We start from the raw sequence: 20,090 nt of genomic DNA, 5'->3' as shown, positions 1-20,090 counted from the left end.
ATCTAAAGCAGAAAGCCTGTGAGGGAGTCTGTTGGACCATTAGATGATCGAGGGGTTAAAGGGGCACTTAGAGAAGATAAGGCTATCGCGGAAAGATGAAATGATTTCTTTGCTTCGATGTTTACTGAACAGGATGTTGGGAAGGTACCCATATTGGAGAAGGTTTTCATGGGTAATGATTCAGATGGACTGAATCAAATCACGGTGAACCTAGAAGATGTGGTAGACCTGATTGACAAACTGAAAAGTAGTAAATCACCTGGACCGGATGGTATACACCCTAGAGTTCTGAAGGAACTAAAAAATGAAATTTCAGACCTATTAGTAAAAATTTGTAACCTATCATTAAAATCATCCATTGTATCTGAAGACTGGAGGATAGCTAATATAACCCCCATATTTAAAAAGGGCTTCAGGGGCGATCCGGGAAACTACAGACCAGTTAGCCTGACTTCAGTGCCAGGAAAAATAGTGGAAAGTGTTCTAAACATCAAAATCACAGAACATATAGAAAGACATGGTTTAATGGAACAAAGTCAGCATGGCTTTACCCAGGGCAAGTCTTGCCTCACAAATCTGCTTCACTTTTTTGAAGGAGTTAATAAACATGTGGATAAAGGTGAACCGGTAGATATAGTATACTTGGATTTTCAGAAGGCGTTTGACAAAGTTCCTCATGAGAGGCTGCTAGGAAAAGTAAAAAGTCATGGGATATGTGGCGATGTCCTTTCGTGGATTGCAAACTGGCTAAAAGACAGGAAACAGAGAGTAGGATTAAATGGACAATTTTATCAGTGGAAGGGAGTGGACAGTGGAGTGCCTCAGGGATCTGTATTAGGACCCTTACTTTTCAATATATTTATAAATGATCTGGAAAGAAATACGACAAGTGAGATAATCAAATTTGCAGATGACACAAAATTATTCAGAGTAGTTAAATCACAAGCAGATTGTGATAAATTGCAGGAAGACCTTGTGAGACTGGAAAATTGGGCATCCAAATGGCAGATGAAATTTAATATGGATAAGTGCAAGGTGATGCATATAGGGAAAAATAACCCATGCTATAATTACACAATGTTGGGTTCCATATTAGGTGCTACTACCCAAGAAAGAGATCTAGGCGTCATAGTGGATAACACATTGAAATCGTCGGTTCAGTGTGCTGCGGCAGTCAAAAAAGCAAACAGAATGTTGGGAATTATTAGAAAGGGAATGGTGAATAAAACGGAAAATGTCATAATGCCTCTGTATCGCTCCATGGTGAGACCGCACCTTCAATACTGTGTACAATTCTGGTCGCCGCATCTCAAAAAAGATATAATTGCGATGGAGAAGGTACAGAGAAGGGCTTCCAAAATGATAAGGGGAATGGAACAGCTCCCCTATGAGGAAAGACTAAAGAGGTTAGGACTTTTCAGCTTGGAGAAGAGACGGCTGAGGGGGGATATGATAGAGATGTTTAAAATTATGAGAGGTCTAGAACGGGTAGATGTGAATTGGTTATTTACTCTTTCGGATAGTAGAAAGACTAGGGGGCACTCCATGAAGTTAGCATGGGGCACATTTAAAACTAATCAGAGAAAGTTCTTTTTTACTCAATGCACAATTAAACTCTGGAATTTGTTGCCAGAGGATGTGGTTAGTGCAGTTAGTATAGCTGTGTTTAAAAAAGGATTGGATAAGATCTTGGAGGAGAAGTCCATTACCTGCTATTAAGTTCACTTAGGGGCGGATTTTCAGAGCCCTGCTCGCCGGTGAGCCTATTTTACATAGGCCTACCGGCGCGCGCAGAGCCCCGGAACTCGCGTAAGTCCCGGGGTTCTCCGAGGGGGGCGTGTCTGGGGCGGGCCCGGTCGTCGCGGCGTTTCGGGGGCCGCACAGGAGGCCCGCTCGCGCGCGGGGATTTACTTCTCCCTCCGGGAGGCGTAAATCCCCAGAGAAAGGTAAGGGGGGGGTGTAGACAGGGCCGGGCGGGTGGGTTAGGTAGAGGAAGGGAGGGGAGGTGAGGGGAGGGCGTTAGAGGATTCCCTCCAAGGCCGCTCCGATTTCGGAGCGGCCTTGGAGGGAACGGGGGTAGGCTGCGCGGCTCGGCGCGCGCCGGCTATACAAAATCGATAGCCTTGTGCGCGCCGATCCAGGTTTTTAGCAGATACGCGCGCTCCGCGCGTATCTACTAAAATCCAGCGTACTTTTGTTTGCGGCCTGGAGCGCAAACAAAGTAGGCCTATTCGCGGAGTCCTGAAAATCCGCCCCTTAGAGAATAGCCACTGCTATTAGCAATGTAACATGGAATAGACTTAGTTTTGGGTTCTTTAAAATATGAATACAAGATCATATTCAGATGATATTTAACACTTCACAGATTAACATAAAATATACTCACAGGTTAACTGTTGGAGACAAATACAGAAATAAGGAGGTCATAAAGCAGAAATAGAAATGTGCAGACAAAACTGAACTGAAAATTGTAACAAGCCAGATGCTGTATGCAGTGCAACAAATGGAAAAAACAGAAACACCACCATTCCTCATAAAACATCAAACAATAAAATTGAAATATAAATCCCTCATAGTAAAACCATACTAATGAAAAGAATAAATATTTCAAACATCTGATGAACAGATCATCACCAAACGTGCCTTGTTAGCCCAGCCATCCTCCTTACACTTTTATCCCTCCCCCCTCCCCCCTCCCCCTCCCCCCTCCACACCCCCCATACCCCCTCGAAACTCCTAAGCACCTGGCACAGACTTTGCCTCCCACCTGTTCAGCAAACCTCGCTCCGTGCTCACCTCCCCTCCCCCACAGGCTACCAGATTAGTCGTCTCACCGCTGTGTTACCCGCCCCTTGCCTTGCCAATTGACCTCACCTCAGTACACCCCCCCCCCCCCCCCCCACCCCTGTTACATCACATCACCGTCCCATCCCCTTCACCCCCCACCCACTACTCTTCTCCCGGCATCATCATCACAGCCAAGATACCGATTCAGCCTATCCCTATCCTCAACCAATGGCACTACTTCCACATGAAGCCACTAAACAACTCTCCCTCCCCTCGCCACCGCAACCTTCTTCCCATCTTACTTTCTCCTCTCACAAAACTTCTTGGCCTCTCAACCTTCACACTATTGCTATGGAACTCTCAATCTATCACTAAAAAGATGCCTATCATCAATGACATCTTACTTGACTCTAATCCAGACATACTCACCCTCACCGAAACATGGCTTAAAGAAACTGACACTGTCCTTCTGAATCAACTACCGATACACTGCTACGACATCTTCTCACTACCTCGACCAAAAAGAAGAGGAGGAGGCCTCCTCTTAGCAACAAAAAAAAATTGAAATTTTCATCGCTTCCTACCACCAACATACCCAAAATTGAAACTGGACTATTCAAGTCCTCCTTCTTTCAAATTTGTCTCATTTTCACGTCCCCCTGGCGTCCCTCGACAACAACCCATCACCCCTCATTGAATTTCTAATGCAATCTATTAATCTGGATAGCCCCGCTATCATTCTTGGGGACTTCAATCTTCACGTAGACGCTAGCACCCCTGCAAACTCTCATGCAAGGCCTTCCTCTCGCCCTCATTGCCATGGGATTCACCCAAATAGTTAACACTCTCACACCCAAAGCCGGTCACACCCTCGATTTAATTTTCATCAACTCCCTCATCAACCTAGTGCTGCCCCCACATGCACCAAGTACCATGGTCCTGACCACACGCTTCTCACAACCCCCTTCTTGATGAACTGCAGTCACTCCCAACCCCCCCCCCCCCCCCCCAAGAAAACTATTCACTTCAGGAAATCATTTAGCAGTGAAGACCTCATCTCATCCCTTTCCCTCAGCCTTTGCAAACTTGACTGCCGGACACAGATACGACTCTTGCATCCTGGAATGATATCACCTCCAGCATGGCAGACTCCCTATGCCCCCTCATCACCAAAACACTTAACCCCTCCAAAAACACAAAATAACCATGGTACAACAGCAATCACAAGACTCTCAAACATTCCCTCAGACACCTTGAAAAGAAATGGTGTCAAGACCCATCCCCCTCCCTCCTGGCCAACTACAAAATGGCCCTTCACAAATATCGGACTGCCATCCTTAAAGCCAAAAAAAGACTTCTATGCTAAAAGAATACACAAGCTCCAATTTAATGCTAAGGCCCTTTTCTCGTACGTGGCTGAACTTACCTAGCCCCCTTTTACCAGTCCAACTGACTCTGACATTCAAACCAAATGCGATAAACTCGCCTTTCTCTTCAATGCAAAAGTCTCAAAACTCGTATAACTCTTTCCTGCCTCAACCCCTCCACCCACTCTTCCCTCCTCTACACTGACTACACTCAGTTCCTTCAAAATGACATCATCAACAGAAATAGAAAATATACTCAAAAAAAATGAGACCTGCCAGACACTCCTCTGACACACTTCCCACCAAAGCCCTACTAATGATCCCCAACTGCATTGCAAAGCCCATTGCTGATTTCATCCTCACTCTCCACAGGAATCATTCCTGATCCTCTCAAACAAGCCACCGTCAAACCCCTTCTTAAGAAGCCCACCCTTGACCCCAATGACCTCTCCAACTTCCGCCCCATCTCTAACCTCCCTTTTCTATCGAAAGTACTCGGAAAAACCATCAACACTCAACTCTCTGACCACTTTAAAAACCACAGCATCCTATGCCCCTCTCAATTCAGATTTTGAAAGCTATACAACACTGAAACCCTCCTACTTTCACTCTCTGACACCATTCTAAGAGGCTTCGACAAAGGTCACTCATACCTACTGGCACTTCTGGACATTTCAGCAGCCTTTGACATGGTTAACCACAACATACTCCTATCACGCCTCAGCGAGATTGGCATCGCTGGCATCCCCTTCCTATGGTTCAAATCCCACCTCAATAACAGACTCTACAAAATAAAAATTGACGACTATGAATCCAAACCTATCCACCTCTCCAGAGGCTTTCCACAAGGGTCCTCCCTGTCATCCACCCTATTCAATATCTATCTACTTCCTCTCTGTAAGCTCCTCTCTGACCTTAACCTCACACACTTCATATATGCTGATGATGTTCAAATTCTCATCCCTATCACCAACTCCCTGACCTCCACTATTCAAAGATGGGAAAACGCACTTTCATCCATCAATTTTTATTTATTTATTTATTTATTTTTTATATACCGACATTCGATCTCAATTGAGATATCACACACCAGTTTACATTCAGGTACTGTAGGTTTTTCCCTATCCCCAGAGGGCTTACAATCTTAAGTTTTGTACCTGAGGCAATGGAGGGTAAAGTGACTTGCCCAAGGTCACAAGGAACGACAGCAGGACTTGAACCCTGGTCTCCTGGTTCATAGTCCACTGCTCTAACCACTAGGCTATTCCCCCTCCTGATTCCCAGCCTCCTGACTTTGCTACACCTCGCCCTTAATACATCTAAAACAGAACTACTCATAATCACTCCCCCTAACCACTCTAAGACCACCCCTTCTTCAACTGCTACCTTCTCTCTCTCAGCCCGAGATCTAGGTATCAAAATAGATAATCACCTTAACTTACCAAAATTCATTGTCGCAATCATGAAAGATTGCTTCTTTAAGCTCAATACATTAAAAAAACTCAGACCCCTCCTCCACCTCAGCAACCTCCGGACAGTCCTGCAAGTTACAGTCATGCCCAAAATAGACTACTGTAACTCCCCTCCTTCTGGGCCTACCCAAAGCCACGCTCAAACATCTCCAACTACTACAAAACTCAGCTGTGAGAATCCTCACAAACTCTCGCAAATACGACCACATCACCCCTATACTCAAAAATCTACACTGGCTACCCATCCAACAACGCATAACTTACAAGACACTTACATTACTTCACAAAACCCTTCGCAACCAAAACATGCACTGGATGAAAGACAAGGTTTGCTTCCACGCCACTAACAGACCCATCAGATCCTCCAACTAAGGTACCCTACATATCCCATCTCCGAAACATCTTCACCTTAAGTCCACCAAGGAACGCGCATTCTCCATTGCTGGCCCTTATGCCTGGAATACTATGCCACCCGAACTCAGACTTGAGCAGAGCATGCAGAAATTCAGAGTTAAGCTCAAAACTTGGCTATTTAAACAAGCCTTCCCTTAACCTCGCCACGAACCCTTTTGCTGCGGAATTCATATTTTGATAATGGATACTCAAATTTTGCTGTTGTGTTATTAAGCCTGTAGTTTATATAACCGATACTTCATTTTGATCCTGTACATTTAAATCTGCTGTTGTGTTATTAACATGACCCCCCCTCTACCTCCGAATTTACCTCCCTATTTAAGTTTGAACTCATCTCCTCTAACTATGTCTACTGTTGTTTAGCTACTTTTGCTACTGTATTTGTATATAGCCACACAACAGCTTTTCAGCTGTTGTATAGCTTTATTTGTTACTATATATTAAGGTCCCTTATCCTTCATGCCTGCTGCTCTCTTTCCCGTGCGTCCTCCTCTCGCACCCCCCAGTTTTTATGACTCTGTTTTTTGTAACTGCTCTCTTCCTACTTCGTTCTCCCTAGTTAATTGTAAACCGGCATGATATCTCTGATGATGGTCGGTCAAGAAAAACTACAAATAAATAATAAATAAAAATAATTTTAAAATGTTCTAAATTTCCTAAAACACCAATGAAATATTTCAAAACAGCAGAAATAAATCACACCCAATAATTAAAATGAATAGAGATTTACAAATTCTCCTGTTCTCCGTACTTGGGATCTATTGATTCACAGTCACCCTGAGTGTGTCAAGGCTTGGGACTGGGGCTGTTTGAATTTCACCACTGTCAATACAGCAAAATGGATTCTTACTTCACATTTGGACCCCTGACTTGTATTTCAGAGAAATACGGAGAAGCTGAACTTCTGACAAAGCTGCAATATGTGACTGACTTATCGCCTGTGCCAAGCACATTGTTTGTCCAAGCTTCTATTAAAAAAGAAATCTTCTACCAGCAATTAGAGAAGGGGCAAAACAATGCAGGCTTGCTGTGTGTACATGAGAGGTGACAGACCTGAAGCTTAGGCCAAGCCAAATTCCAATCCAGAGAGGAGACCTTATCTGATCCAAGGCAACTCCCAGGTCGCTGCCACTGGCAGGAGGTGGGCCTTGCAGGGGGAGCCAAGCTGGGAGGGTCAAGCAGTCAAAGTGAAGAAAGAAGAAGAGCGCATGGGGGTAACTTGCTGGTGCGGCAGTTACTACCCTTAACCGAAAAGCCGTCATACTGTTGATGCAACTCCATTAATTGCTCTCTGCTTTAACGGCAGGAGGAAAAGGGGAATTGGATTCAGACAACGACCAACAAGGACATTGAATTTTACGGTCTGGAAAACAAATAAACATGGGGGTAACTTGTTGATGTGGCTATTGCTACCCTTAACCAATAAGCCTTTATGCTATTGATGCAACTCTAACGTTGCTTTCTGCTTCAATGGCAAGAGGTAACGGGGAACTGGACTCAAACAGTAATCAAGAAGGGCCCTGACTTTGATGGTCTAGGACACTAAGTATGGGGGTGACCTGTACGGCATGGCTGGTGCTACCATAAGCTTGCTAGGCAGACTGGATGGAGTATGTGGTCCTTTTCTGCCATCATTTCTATATTTCTATGTAAGAACCAATCCGAATGTGTCTCCTCTCCCCGTTTTCATATGTATGAAGCTACTGAATATGCCTATGCTAGCTCTTAAAATCAGCTTTGAAGAGAGGCTTGGAGCTTGCCTAAGAAGATTCCATCCCCACCAGCAAGAAGCCACCAGAGTGACTGCTTCCAGCCCGCCCTGCAACTAAATTGCTAGATGAGAAAAAAAAACAAACTCAAGAAAACCTAAAAACCTTCAAAAAGGAGTTAAAAACATGGTTGTTCAACAAAGCATACCAACTCACCCAATGAACAACACAACATCATCGCCCTCCAATCCAACCTCATGAATAAATAAATGAAATTCATCACATCTAGGGTTTCATAAATAAGAAATGAAACAAAAAAAACTGACCTAAATCCTTACACATGTTATCCCCTATGCTTAATAACAGTTTGTACTTTGCATCCCTTGTTTAACCCCCCTTATCCCTGTAACCTTATTTTGTAAACCGTTATGATGGCGTTATTATGACATTTCCGATTGACAGTACATAAAACTCATTAACTAAATAAATAAATGAGATCCCGTGTCCTGGAACACTGCCTGGAAGAGCGCTCAAGCCCTGCCACTTAGGCAGAGATGAACTTGCCTGGTTCTTCTCAAGGAACTAGGGGGGTCTTCTGTCCTTTATCCAGATGCAGAGACCCACAACCTGCTTCACAGATACAGAGACAGTGTTTGGGACCTCCAAGAATCTACAAAGTGAGCAGCATAGTTGTGCTGCTGAATATCCTTGTAACTTAGCCGGCTAGGCTTTCAATGTCTACCTCCATAAGTGTTAAGTATGTATTATAAAAATTTCTAAGATTGCTAAACCTAATGCCTTGCAAAACATCTCTATTCTGAGACAAATGAGTGTGAATTCCTGGGCTGGCCGGGTTGTATATGAAGGTAAAATAAGTGTTCGCTTCTGTGCCCTGTTAGTTCTCATGGGGGCCGATGCAATACAGCGCGCTCACACGAGCGCACTGTATAACCTGCAGTTGGGCGCTAATCCACCCCCTAATGCAATAGGGGGATAGCAAATGTTGCTTACCTGATGTAACAGGTGTTCTCACAGGACAGCAGGATGTTAGTCCTCACAAATGGGTGACATCGAGGATGGAGCCCACCACGGAAAACTTCTGTCAAAGTTTAAACAGAACTTTGACTGGCCCCTACTGGGCATGCCCAGCAAGGCACTGACCCTGCAGCCAGCAGGGGTCTCCCTTCAGTCTGATTTTCAAGCTACAGGCAGTGCCTAGAAAGTACAAATAAAATGAACCCAACACCGCAGGGGAGGCGGGCGGGTTTCGTGAGGACTAACATCCTGCTGTCCTGTGAGAACACCTGTTACATCAGGTAAGCAACATTTGCTTTCTCACAGGACAAGCAGGATGGTTGTCCTCACAAATGGGTGACGTACCGAGCTGAGGATGTCCCGACCTGCACCAAATGTACCCAACGGTGTGCAGCAGGCACAACAACTGAGGAGAAATTTGGGAAAGGGCATCCGCACCCTACCGGGTAGGTGGAAGGGTGTTGGTACATCAGGTTGGAAAAAGGTTACGCAAGACAGACTGGCCGAAGATGGAGTCCTGTCTTCCAGCCTTGTCCAAACAATAATGGGCTGCAAAAGTATGGAGAGAACTCCAGGTTGCAGCTTTGCAGATGTCAGGAAGCGGCACCGATCGAAGGTGTGCCACTGACGTCGCCATGGCCCTCACAGAGTGTGCTTTAACACGGTCTTGAAAAGGAATGCCAGCTTGCTCATAGCAAAAAGAAATGCAGTCCGCCAACCAGGAAGAAAGAGCCTGCTTACCCACAGGTTGTCCCAACTTATTAGGATGGAAAGAGACGAATAATTGAGTGCTCTTCCTGTGGGAAACTGTACGGTCTAGGTAAAAAGCGAGGGCCCGTTTACAGTCTAAGGTATGCAGGGTCTGCTCTCCAGAGTTGGAGTGGGGCCTGGGAAAAAAGATAGGTAGTACGATAGATTGATTGATATGAAACTCCGAAACTACCTTAGGTAAAAATTTAGGGTGAGTGCGGAGTACCGCCCGGTTCCTGCAGGAGCTTAGTGTTAAGGCGGATAGGTAACTAGGGGCCTGTAATTCACTAACCCTGCGAGAGCTGAAGTAACAGCCAAAAGGAATAACACTTTCCAAGTGAGATATTTCAAGTCACAGGAGTGCAGAGGTTCGAAAGGAGGTTTCATTAGACGACCAAGAAACCAGGTTAAGGTCCCAGGATGGGGCCGGAGGACGCAAAGGGTGGCTTTAGATGGAGTAAGCCCTTAAGAAAGCATGTTACTAGGGGTTGCACTGAAATAGGATTACCCCCAATACCCTTATGGAAGGCGCTACCGCACTGGACATGCATTCTGATAGAAGAGGTTTTAAGACTGATTCAGAGAGATGCCATAAATAGTCCAAGAATTTGGAGATTGGACAGGAAAGGGGAGCAAGGGACTGAGAAGTGCACATGATGTGTACCTTTTCCATTTGTATGAGTAAGACTTTCTTGTGGAAGGCTTTCGTGAAGCTATCAGGACCCGAGAAAACGGAATCTGAAGGTTAAATGGTTGAAGGACTAACCTTTCAACATCCATGCCGTCAGGGACAAGGCTTGGAGGTTTGGGATGGAGGAGGCATCCGTCATTTTGAGTGAGCAGATGCGGGTCCTTTCCAGAGGAATGTGCCTGCGGATGGAGAGATCCTGGAGTATTGGAAACCATACTTGGCGTGGCCAGTAGGGTGCTATCAGGATCATGGTTCCTCCGTCCTGGCGTAGCTTCACGAGAGTCTTTGACACAAGAGGGAGTGGAGGGAATGCATAGAGCAGACCGGTTGTCCACTTGAGGGAGAATGCATCCCTCGGCCGAGAGTGCTGGCTCCGAATGAGAGAGCAATAATTGTCCACTTTGTGGTTCTGAGGGGACGCAAAGAGGTCTATGCGGGGAGAACCCCACTTGTGAAACAGAGAGGTCACTACCAGAGGATCGAGTGACCACTCGTGTGGGTGGAAGACACAGCTCAGCTGGTCTGCCAATACATTGTCTACTCCCGGCAGGTAAGTGGCCCTGAGGTACATGGAGTGGGAGAGGGCTTCCGCCCAGATCTGCGCAGCTTCCTGACACAGAAGGAAGGAGCCTGTGCCTCCCTGCTTGTTTATGTACCACATGGCCACTTGGTTGTCCATCTGGGATTAAGATTATCTGATGAAAGAGATGATCTTTGAAAGTGCGGAGCGCATAGTAGGATTGCTCCGAAGTTCCAGGAAATTGATCTGGTGTTCGGCTTCCTCTTTGGACCATAACCTTGGGTTTGCAAAGTCGTCCACATTGGGCCTCCCCAACCGATGTGAGAAGCTGTCGTGGTTAGGATTACTTGCGGATCCGGTGGAAGAAAAGGTAAGCCCTGAAGGAGGTTGACCTGAGTCGTCCACCAGGTTAAGGATAGGCGCAGCGCTTGTGTGACTGTGACTATGGAGGACAGAGGCTGAAAAAGCTTGAATCCATTGGTGTCGTAGAGTCCATTGTGTTACTCTCATGGCTAGTCTGGGTCATGGGAGTGGACTTGAACCGAGGATGCCATGTGTCCTAGGAGAATGAAGGAACTGGCGAGCCGTGGCAGTGTTCTGAGACTGAGCTGGCGAGCCAGGGACATTAGGGTGTGGGACCCTCTGAAGAGGAAGGTAAGGCCTTTGCCTGTTAAGGTGTCCAAGTCTGCTCCAATGAAGAATAAGGTTTGAGACGGGACTAAGCAAGATTTCTCGTAATTGACAAGAAACCCTAAGGAAAGGAGTGTTGAATTGTCAATTTTAGGAGGATTGAGCTATCTGTTGGGTGGAGGCCCTGATTAGCCAATCGTCCAGGTAGGGATTAGACGTGGACACCTTCCTTCCTTAGGAATGCTGCTACCACTACGAGACATTTGGTAAAGACTCGTGGGGCAGAAGCTAGACCGAAAGGGAGGACACGGTATTGATAATGGTCGTGGCCTACTAGAAACCGCAGAATATTTGCGATGGGATGTGTGATCGCAATGTGGGGTATAAGCGTCTTGAGGTCGAGAGAGCACAGCCAATCCCCTCTTTGTAGCAGAGGGAGCAGCGCGCCTAGGGTTACCATTTTGAACTTCTCTTTTTGAAGGTATTTGTTGAGGGCTCGAAGGTCCAAAATGGGACATAGTCCCCCTGATTTCTTTGGTATTAGGAAGTATCTGGAATAGAATCCCTTGCCTCGTTGAGAGGGAGAGGAACGGGTTTCTATAGCATTTGATTGCAGAAGAAGAGACACTTCCTGTGTAATTGAGCCAAATGGGTGGATAGATTCCACGCTTGAAGAGGCGGGGAGTCTGCCGGAAGAGTTATGAAGTTGAGGTGGTAACCCTGTGCGATAATTGTTAGCACCCACTGATCTGAGGTGATCTGCAACCAAGGTTGTAGAAAATGGTACAGTCGACCTCCTACAGGAATGTCTGGAAGAGGGGTTTGGCATGTGTTCCCTACAGGGGAGTCAAAGGCCAAACCACAGGCCCAGGAGGAGGGCTACCGTAGGCCTTTGTTTCCTAGGCTGACGCGGCTGAGGCCTAGTAGAGGATCGAGCTGGACGAGGCCTGGCCGATGGAGGGTAGTAACGGCGTGGCCGAAAGAACGACTTCTTAGAGTCCTTCTTAAGTGGTTGTTTGGAGGAAACCTCAGACGGAACAGAAGAAAGTTGTTTCAACGTCTCGTGGTGATCTTTCAATTCAGCTACTATTTGCTGAATTTGTTCTCCAAACAAATTGTCCCCTAAGCAGGGTAAATCCGCTAAACGATCCTGGACCTCTGGGCGAAGGTTGGATGACTTTAACCAAGCCCAACGTCCTGGCCGAGATGGCAGTAGCTGAAACCTTTGTGGAGGCATCGAAGATGTCATAAGCCGTTCTGATCTCGTGCTTCCCCGCTTCAAACCCTTTGTTAAGAAGGGCCTGAAGCTGTGGCTGGTATTGGTCAGGTAATGTGTCAGCAAAATCTGCATCTGTTAAGGATGGCTCTGTTATATTGCGTCATGTAGAGTTGATATGAGGCTATGCGAGAAATCAGCATAGCTCCATGGTACACTTTTCCGTCCCACACTGTCTAGGAATTTATTGTCCTTGACCGGCGGAGTGGAGGAGTGTGGCTTGAGACGCTTGGCTTTTCTTTGTGCGGACTCCACCACAACAGAGCGATGATCCAGTTGAGGCTTTTGAAAGCCTGGTGCTGACTGGACGAGGTATGTTGGAGTCAGCCTTCTTGTTAACTGGTGATACAGATGAAGGAGATTCCCAGTTTTTCTTAAGAGATCGAGAAACACCTGGTGATGGGGATGGAAGCGATGATTTTTGGAGCGTCCAAAAATTGAAGCAGTTCCATCATCTGGTGTCTGTCATCGGTCTCAGATTGCAGCTGAAAAGGTACAATTTCGGACATCTCCTTTACAAAATTAATAAAGGAGAGATCCTCTGGAGGAGATCTTTTTCTACTCTCTGTAGGAGAAGGCGGTTGATGGTAAATCTGTGTCAGAAGATGTATCATCACCCCAGGTATCATAGGGATCACTTGGGGGTTTGAAGCCCCGATGGACCTGGTTGAGGATCCGAAGGCATCGAAGGAAACCTTGGAGGAACGATGGTACAATCGGTACTGGGAACGGCATCGAGGGTTCGGTGCTGCCAATGGAGTCGGTGCCGGTCTTGGAACCGATGGAGCCAAAGGATAAACGGTGGAGATATACGAGAAGGCACCGATGGACCACCCCGGAAGGGGGAATCAGGAACGGTGTTTCTCCCGCCGATGAAAATCCAGTCGGAGACGATGGCGCTGTCGGTGCTACTGGAATTATCGATTGGAGGGCATGTACAAGTGCCTCCATACGTTGTAGTAGCGGTGCCAGCGCTTCCACCAAAGGTTCGGTGGTCGGTTCCTTCCTCGGTGGCGGAGTCGGTGCCGGGGTCGATGCCGGTGGCGGTGCCGGAATCGGTGCCGGAGACGGTGCCAATGGAGGTTGGAATCTTTGCATCGCTTTCTCGATGGCCTCCTGGACCAGCCGGTCCAGTTCTGCCCGGAGACCAGGGGTAACAATACCCGGCTCGACGGGAGAGGGAGGCTGAGGCAGAGCCGGAGGGACCACCGTAACCGGTGGGATCACGGCTCCCACACCCCGAGAGGGTGAGGGTTTCCTCGATGCCTGCGAACGAGACGTGGACGGTGCCAAGTCTGAACGAGGCCTCTTAGTCGGTGGCTCGGCTTGTTCAGAGGTCGATGACTGTGGATCCTCGACAGGCCGAGACTTGTGCCGTCGATGGCGATGCTTGTCCTTCCGGTCTCCTCGCCCATCCGGGGAGGGGACAGGAGTCGACGGCCGAGAAGTCATCGATGGTGGACGGTCACCGGAGGGTTGACGATGGTGGTGCAACTTCGACGGTGCCGGTTCCGATGACGTCGATGCTATCGATGGCGTTGGGGTGGGTGCATGGAAGAGGAGCCCCATCTTCTCCATCCTGGCTTTGCGACCCTTAGGTGTCATTAGGGCACATTTGGTGCAAGTCAGGACATCATGCTCACTACCCAAACACAAAACACAAACCCTATGGGGGTCTGTGATTGACATAGTCCGGGTACAATCCGGGCATCGACGGAACCCCGTCACCATGGCTTAAGGCCAAATTTAGTCGCGGGCTCGGTAATTGCCAACAGGCCTCGAGGGCCAAATTCGACGGTAGTCGAAGAAAAAAGGCAAAAAACTTACCGGTTTCTGCGGAGGTGACAAAAATTTGTCGAAGGGAGACCCCTGAGGGGCAAATTTTCTTCGGAAAGAAAAATACCGAATTCCTGTCAGGAACGTGGTAAGAGAGCTCCTTTCACCGCGTGGCAACTGCTGCGCGGAAAAAAGAAGACTGAAGGGAGACCCCTGCTGGCTGCAGGGTCAGTGCCTTGCTGGGCATGCCCAGTAGGGGCCAGTCAAAGTTCTGTTTAAACTTTGACAGAAGTTTTCCGTGGTGGGCTCCATCCTCGATGTCACCCATTTGTGAGGACAACCATCCTGCTTGTCCTGTGAGAATAGCGCCTATTTAACGCGCGTCCCACGCGGAGTGAATGAGAGAGCGCTCATCACATGCAAATGCACGTGAACGAGGCTATTACTCATTCACTCCAATGCAAAAAGATAAATGTGCGTCTCAGATGCACATTTATCGTTCAGATATTAACGCCTGCTCGGCGTCCGTTTTCAGAACCGGACGGCTGCATTATGAAACCAGCGGACTGCAGTTATGAACACCGACGCCGAGTTTATCGGCGTTGGTGTTCATAACCGGCAGACCGCCGGTAACCGCGGGGTCGCGTTAGCAAGGAGGCGCTAAGGTCACGCAACCGACCCTAGCCCCTCCTTGCTAGCGCGACCTCCCTAATTTGTTTATTGCATGGCGCCGCTCTTTGGGCGCCATGCACGCGTTAAGGAAGCGGGCACTGAAAAGTCAGCGCCCACTTTCCGCATTTAATATTGCATCGGCCCCTTGGAGAGGGAGAAGAGAGCAGCATCCAGACTGCAGCTTATGCTTATAAATCGTTACGGTACTGCACAAACTTTATCCTCTCTCTTTCTATCGCACACACACATTTACATGTTCGTTCTCTCACACACTCCCTCTCATACAGAAGCCCATGCTCTCAGATACACAGGCTCTTTCTTTGTCCCACACACATACGGTCTCTTTCACACATACATATGTACACAAGTTCACGCTCTCTCACACATACAAACAGGCTCTCTCTTTCTCACACACACATAGGTTCATTCTCGCACATACTCCCTCTCTCATACACGTCCAAGCTCTCAGATACACAGGCTCTCTTTGTCCCAAACACACTTACAGATATGCTCCAACACACATATACCTGCACACAGGTTGTGGGTGCATGTGAGAGCCAATGTATGACACATAAGTTCACACACATACGCAAACACAGGCCTCACACCCACACACTTACACGTGTTCATTCACACACTCCCTCTCTCACAAGCTGTCTCTCTCTCACAACACATACACACAAATACACACACAGGCTCTCACACACACATTATGTGTGTGCATATGAGAGTGCATATATAACACAGGCTCTCACACCTCCACTTTCAGGGCTTCCCCCTCTCTTTGGACCACAGCAGTGCGGGTCCTCAGCAGCTCTATTTGGCAGAATTTCTTTTTTTTTGGGGGGGGGGGGGGTGATATATCCTACAGTTGTCATTTTCTGCTCTACCACATCCCACCCATCAGACTGGAGTTAATAATTTAAACTTGGACTGCCTACCTTACACTTCCTTAAGAGGAGAGAAAACAGCTTGTTGAAAACGTGATTGCACAGTTACTGGCCCTTTAACTGAAAACACATTTCCCTTGCAAAACGTTGTCTTTTGTGTATGGAAATGGCACCATCTTATGGCCACAAGATAAACTGCTGCTCTGTGTCCCTGCGGCCAATGCACAGACTTTTTCTTTGGGAGTTTCAGCTAAAGGAGTTTTAAGCAAGGGTCAAAATTGGCCAGCTCTATTGAATAATTACTTTCCCTATGATCTGGGGATGTCTTTTCTGATGTCCCATAGCTGCTTGGTCTGTAAGCCCCCGCTGACTCTCACAAATGCACAGGACCCAACCCCAATAAGAAATGATTTTCTTAAGCATGGGAAGGTTAGGATGAGGCCCTTCTTTGAAAATGACTGCTATGAGTGCAGACGCAGGGGTAATCGGGTTCTCCCTGCTTTCGGTCTGAGCCCGAGCTGACTTGCAGGAGGCCCATGCTAAGCCAGTGCCAGCCGCTCAGCTGCCTAATCCTAGATCAAGCTAGGCAGGGCATGGGGCCGAGACAAAAAAATACTGCTGAGCCGGGCAGCGGAGCTATGAAAAGCAACGCTTCATTATGAGCAATTAACTTCCTGCTGCTCTGCATTTGGAGGCCCGCCAGCTCCGAGCCCGGAGCGCGCGCAGCCACGGCCTCCCCGAGCGTGCAGGGAGCCGGCAGCCATTTTCTCCTGCAGGTCTCCTTCTTCCGCACCTCCCCCCGCCCGCCTTGCACCGTCCGTGCATGCAGGGCCCCGCTCAGCCTGGACGCACTCTTAAACACCCCTCACCCTTCATGTGCGCCAGGCGCGATGCTCCGTGCAATAATAGATTCGTGACACAAAAATACTCCCTCTGTTTGAAACGGAAAAGAGCCTGGAGCAGTCCCTCTGCACAAACCCGTGGCACAGGAATAAGGGGCCAGTCAGGTGGCATCACCGAGTCAGAAAGGCCCAGCCCTCCCCTAAGTCTCCGGTGCATCCTGCCCCGTCTCGCCACCGGCAGGCTGCCCGACCTAAATGCACGACTGGAGAGGTGACTCCAAGGGCGTTCCTCACACTGTGTGTCCGCTCAAGCCTTTCTCATTAGCATTCCCCCCCTCCCCTCCCCAGCACACACAGCAAGCTTCAATCGTTCCTCTCACTCCCCCTACCAACAACCTCTTCGGCCTCAGTGACTGCCCCTCAGCAGCTCATTGCCTCCTGCTAGGCAAGCCTTAACCTCCCTCTCAGCCCAGCTGCTGAGACACCTCAGAGCAGTAAGGTGAAGCCTAACGTACTGGAGACGCAGGGTTGCCAGGTTTTCATGAAAGAACAAGCACTTTTTTTTCCCAAAAAAACCAAGCTCAAAACAGGTGAAATTGAAACCCCAATGTCTGTGAGTCGCATAGATGAGAAAGGAGCTTAGCTTTTTGCATGTTTCTCAGTTTTTGCATGTTGCAGAAGGTCTGCATGATGTGCACGAATGTCACACTTACAAAATCTGCACATAGCCTTACTCTCATTGCTGAAAACAGGCTGAACCCATGCTTTTAGTTCACGTTTCTCTTCCCACGCGTTGTGCGCCCGCTCTCCTGACGCGCGCCCAGGCACCTCTCCTGACAGCCAGGGGTTCGGAAAATGGACGCCGGAAAAATCGAGCATCCGTTTTCCAACCCGCGTGCAGGCGGGCCGATTTTTTTTTTTTTTATTTTAAAAGAAGTTTTGTTTTTTTTAATTTGGGGGGCCCCCAAGTTAATATTGCTATGCTATTAAGTGGGAGGGTGTACGGAAAAGCAGTTTTTTCTGCTTTTCTGTACACTTGCCCGGTGCCCTCTGAAATTAACGCCTGCCCAAATTAATGAGAGTAAAATGTGCGGCTTGGCCGCACATTTTACTTTCTGTATTGCGGGTGACTAATAGGCTCATCAACATGCATTTGCATGTGATGAGCACTATTAGTTTCGGGAGGGGGGGGGGGTGGCCATGCTTTTTCCACGCACTATTATGCCTTACAATATAAGGGGTAAAATAGCACGTCTAAAACACGCGGCCAAATGGGGGCTAAACGATGCGCTCGGCTGAGCGCATCGTTCTGCATCGGCCTGAATGTCAGGAGTGGAGAGGGCACAACAGAGTCTGCCTGATGCATCTCATTAGCAGCAGCTTTTAGCCAGGACAACCTCTCACCCTGAACAGCAGCTCGACATTTATTTATTTATACACTTTCCTATACCGATATTTGTAGCGACATCTTATAGGTTTACATTATAACAGCAGGTGGAAATTACAATGAACAGGGAACGGGGGGAGCTTGGAAGGAAATGTCACGATAAACTAGTAAAACATCAACCAGATAAGTAACAGTAAGAAATATAAATGTAGTCATAGGTATAATTATAGTTAGGGATATAAGAATAGTTGTAACATTTATGTACAGGGTTCAGCGTAGAGCTGGCATGTAGAGCGGAGAGGGGAGTCGATACTGTGATTTCTGAGGGAACGCTTGTTTGAAGAGCCAGGTCTTTAGGTTAGCTCTGAATTTGGAGGGACAGGTTTCGAGCCGTAGGTTAGTGGGTAAGGAGTTCCAGGGGGTAGGAGCAGCTATGGAGATGGCTCCTTCCCTTGAGGATGTGAGGTGAGCTTGTTTTAGGGCGGGCACATGAAGGGTCCCATTATTGGAAGCTCTGGTGAGACACTTTGAGCTTTTGGGTTGGAATGGCTCTTCAACCCAACAGGAGTTATGGGTGTGTATGGCTTTATGGATTATTGTGAGGGTTTTATACACATCTTGCATACGTCTTCTGGGGCTACTTTGTACTTATTTTTAAGGGGGGGAGGGGGAATTTAACCACAAGGAGACTTCAACTCATGAGGCACAGTCAGTTTGGAAATCTATCTACGCGGGCACCCAATGCTCTCGATGGAGTTTCCTGCATCGCTCTGCCAGAGCATCTGCTCTCCCTTGGGTGGCTTTTCGCTTCAGTCAGACAGGAACAGGAAGTGCCAGAATGTGATGCTGCCCAAAGTTCCTTAGTGGGAAGAGGAAGTGGGAGGTAGGTAGCGAGTTGCCCCCCTCCCCCAAAAATGTCTTCCACCCCGGCAAGTACCTCATTACATTGCACCAGCGGCTGCCCAGGCACTGTTTACGACGAACGACGGAAGCACCTGCTGCCGTGGTAACGGTTGCCGTTGCCCCCAAAGCCGGGTACCACCGTCGGCAAACACAACCTGGGGGGATGCAGCGGGCACGCTCCCTTCACGCTACGGCCCTTCCTCCAGGGGCGTGGCTGCTCCTTCGTAGGCCCGCCCACTGTGCACGTGATTCGACTCGTGGCCCTGTCAACCCCGGCATCAGCACGCGTGGGCACGTGGGAACTGAAAAGGATTCCGGTAACACCGTGCGGGGGTGGGCGGAGCTGCAGGGAAGATGGACGCGGGGGCAGGCCGGCCCTGCCCAATGGAGCTTGCTGAGGGTGTGTAGAGGGGGCGGTTACTCTAATTTTAGAGCGAACTCGGGAGCAAGCACCACCCGGCAGACAAGATAGAGTGGACGGTTACTATGCCGGGGAGTGAAACGTCATATATGACGAAGGTTATGTGTTTGATGGGGATTGGGGATTGGGGGGACAGTGGAGGGCGGGGAATTGCCTGGCTTGTTCTGCCCACAAATGTGCTCCTGTTTGCAGCTCTGATTGGCTAACTGCTGCAATAATTTCGGCTGCGCCTGCTACGGATAGGCTTCATCGCAGCAGCAGCCAATCACTGCAACATCAGAGCACAAGTCCCGCCCAACAAGCCCAAAAAAACTCGCGACTGGCAGAAAAAAATAGCCCAATTAAAAGCAACCCGCGAATCGGAAAAAAAAAACCCCCCGCGAATGATTAGGAAAAGAAGCCCAATCTCGCGGTAAATAACCGAGGTTGGCAACACTGCTGGAGAGTGCAATTTACTGTATGGCCACTGGGTGGCAAAGTTCTGTTTTAAGGGCTGAAGTACTGAGTGGTACTTACTTTCTATAGCAACCAAAAGAAGCAATATATAA

General features: G+C 48.2%; 1 protein-coding gene across 16 annotated transcripts in view; it reads right to left on the bottom strand.

Moving 5' to 3' along the window:
* The window catches only part of NRXN3 (neurexin 3), a 2,187,333-nt gene that overhangs the window by 1,471,230 nt on the left and 696,013 nt on the right, over positions 1-20,090 (bottom strand). The gene's annotated exons all lie outside the window — the stretch shown is intronic.

Source organism: Rhinatrema bivittatum, chromosome 4 (assembly GCF_901001135.1).
Source record: "Rhinatrema bivittatum chromosome 4, aRhiBiv1.1, whole genome shotgun sequence".
NCBI classification, from domain to species: domain Eukaryota; kingdom Metazoa; phylum Chordata; class Amphibia; order Gymnophiona; family Rhinatrematidae; genus Rhinatrema; species Rhinatrema bivittatum.
This window is presented reverse-complemented; position numbering and strand designations above follow the sequence as displayed.